Below are 3,199 nucleotides of genomic sequence, written 5' to 3'. Positions count from 1 at the left end.
TGCAATTTTCTTGTGCTTTTTTTTTTTTTTTTCTGGTCCTTATCTATTTTTGGTAAGATAGTTATCTTAACTTCATGGAATAAACTGAAAAATGCTTCCTTCCGTTCCTATTACCTAGAAGAATATGTATGATGTTAGAATTGTCTGCTTGTCTGAGCCTGGTATTTTATTGGTGGACTATTTTGAATTGCAAGTTCAATTCCTTTCATGATTATAATTCTAACTAGGTTTTCTATTTCTCCTTATGTAAATGTTGACAAATTTTATTTTTCTAAGAATTTATTCATTTAATTATTTTCAATTTTTTGGCATTAATTTGTTCATATTATTTATTTATAAACCTTTTAATCTCTACCTTTTCAATATTAAGTTCTGCTTTTTATTCCTAAAGTTGTTGATTTGTACGTCCTGTCTTTAATCCTTGATCATTATTACCAGAGTCGGTAAATATTAAATGAACTTTTGGCTTTGTTGATCTTTTAAAATTTCTTTTCTATTAATTAAATTCTATCCTTATAAATAATATCGGTTATTTATTTCCTTCTACTTTCTTTGGGTTTACTCTGTTACATAGTTCATTAATTTATTTTCAAACTTTTTTCTTTTCTAATATTTGTATTTAAGACCATAAGAACCTCCAAGCACTTCCTTGACTGCATTTCACAAGTTTCGGTAAGTGGTATTCAATTATAAGTATTTCCTAATTTTCAATATGATTTTCAACCTGTGAGCTATTTAGAAGTGTGAGTTTTTGCATTTCAAATGTATGTTTTAAATTAATTTTTAGATGTTGATTTCTAATTTAATTACCTGTAGTTAGATTAATTACTAAATCTATTCAATTTCTTATTCTTCCTTAATGGCCCTATATATCATCAATTTTCATAAATATGTCATAGTATTTGAAAAGAGTGTGAGATGTTCAATTGTTGGGGGAACAGAGATATATGTGTGTTACTTAGCTCAAGCTTGTTTATTGTATTATTCAAATATTCTATATATTATTGTTTTCTTTTTACTACTGATATATTAATTACTGAGACATGTTCAATGTTCTCCTTAGGATGGGGACTTTGTCAATTTCTCCTTGAAGTTATGACAACTTTTGCTGTATTAACCTGGTTAATTGAAATTTTACATTTTTATAATATTTATATGATGACCTTTCTTTATCCAGTAATGTTTTTTGAAACATTAATAGTAGGAAGCCAACTATCTACATAGAATTATAATTCTTTATATATAAAAATTTTAGTTTAAATTGATTTAGGAATAGAGAAAGAATTGTTATATTTGGGCACTTTGGTAAGGATTTAAAGGCTTTGAGTTCTCTTCTCTTTTACCGGTAAAACCTTGTGTTAAAAGTTTGCCTAGGCTTTCCCTGGTGGCGCAGTGGTTGAGAGTCCGCCTGCCGATGCAGGGGACACGGGTTCGTGCCCCGGTTCGGGAAGATCCCACATGCCGCGGAGCGGCTAGGCCCGTGATCCATGGCTGCTGAGCCTGCGCGTCCGGAGCCTATGCTCCGCAATGGGAGAGGCCACAACAGTGAGAGGCCCGCTTATCGCAAAAAAAAAAAAGAAAAAAAGAGTTTGCCTAATGTTATTAGAAATGGTACCTAGCCTAATTCCAACAGATAAAAATAGACAACCCTGTCTTAAAAATTGATAATGGGATTCCAGAATTGTCAGATTAGATAATTCAGGCCAAACATCCTGTTAAAAGCAACTAAAAAGACTGAACAAGGAAAACGAAACTCTTGAAAGTATCAAATAGCTAAAAGGATATTTAGAAATTCTTAGCCAACTTCAGGGAGAGGATTAGAACTCAGAGAGGTGAACCATGGCCACTGGAAAACTTAAACAACATTATCAACCAAGTTGACCTGACATCAACAGAACACTCTACCCAATAATAGCAGAAAACACATTATTTTCAGACACACATGAACTATGTATGGGTAAACCATATACAAGGCCATAAAAAGTCTCAATACATTTAAAAGGATTGAAATAATACAAAGTAGTTCTTTTTTTAACCACAGTAAAATTAAATTAGAATCAACAGAATTAAAAAATTGGGAGATACCCAAATATTTGGAAAATTTAAAACGCACTTTTAAGTAATCCATAGATCAAAGAAATCACAAGTGAACTTTTAAAATATTTGAACTGAATGCAATGAAACACAACATATCAAAATTTATGGAATTCAGCTAACATAGCTCATGAGAGAAATTTTATAACTGTAAATGGCTATATTAGAAAACAAGAAGGGTCTCAAATCAATAACATAAACAAATGTAAGCTTTCATGTTAAGAAACCAGAAGAAGATAACTGCTTCTAGGTTACTGGATGACCTTGAGGCCTTGGGAGCAAGACGGTGGTTCTCTGGAGGCTGAGTGTCCTCTATCATGCCCAAGGAGACTGAGGTCTGTTCCTTCAAACCCAGTGGTCATACCTACTCATGTCTCAGCATTTCTCCAGGACCAGCCCACCCCAGAATGTTGTGGAGCACAGCACATTTACTTGTTACCCAGCCGCCATCCTGGTTCCAAAGCTGCATCTCTACCCTGGACTGGTAAGAGGGTTGTCAGTGTTTGCTCCTGGCCCTGCTTCCAGCTGTGTATTTGAATCCTTGCTCTGCGATGGACTCCTGGCTTCAGCCCATGTTCTACATAGTCACTGGGGCCTTGGACAAGTTGTTGCTGACTCTGTCTGTGCGGTACATCTCAGAAAGCTACCAAGGCAGGCCTTTCAGATGCTCAGCTCTAAACTTTGCTGTGCCTTGTTATTTCAGCTATCATGATGTGGGCATCTGAAAGCTGTTGTCATGCTGTGGAAGCCCTGGGCTTTATGACTTAATATCTTAAGAACTGATTGTACAACTCTTTGCCTCTGCTCTGCCATGCCATTCCACTGACAATAAAGAGGAAATAACATATAAGCCATTGGTGAGACAAACCTTTATCCTAATCACATGGTTATTTTCAGAGGTTAATCTTTGAGGACAAGGTTTGAGAGGACTTGTATCTGAGAAATTGTAAGACTGAGTTCTGCGTTCTGATGCGTTAATGGGGTTGTCTCCCAGCTTCTCACAAGACTCAGAGTATAACTTAACATTATATATGAGCTTTGGCCTTTTAATTTATCAACCTCTTAGAGTAAATTCAGCTTTCTTACTATCAATACATGATCAAGC

General features: G+C 34.9%; 1 pseudogene; it reads left to right on the top strand.

The window, feature by feature from the left end:
* Positions 1-1,527: 1,527 nt before the first annotated feature.
* Positions 1,528-2,857, top strand: LOC115846250 (succinate dehydrogenase [ubiquinone] cytochrome b small subunit, mitochondrial pseudogene; annotated as a pseudogene).
* Positions 2,858-3,199: the final 342 nt, after the last annotated feature.

Source organism: Globicephala melas, chromosome 3 (genome assembly GCF_963455315.2).
Source record: "Globicephala melas chromosome 3, mGloMel1.2, whole genome shotgun sequence".
In the NCBI taxonomy this organism is placed as follows: domain Eukaryota; kingdom Metazoa; phylum Chordata; class Mammalia; order Artiodactyla; family Delphinidae; genus Globicephala; species Globicephala melas.
The sequence above is the reverse complement of the archived record's forward strand: the minus strand, read 5'-3'. Positions and strand labels throughout refer to the sequence as shown.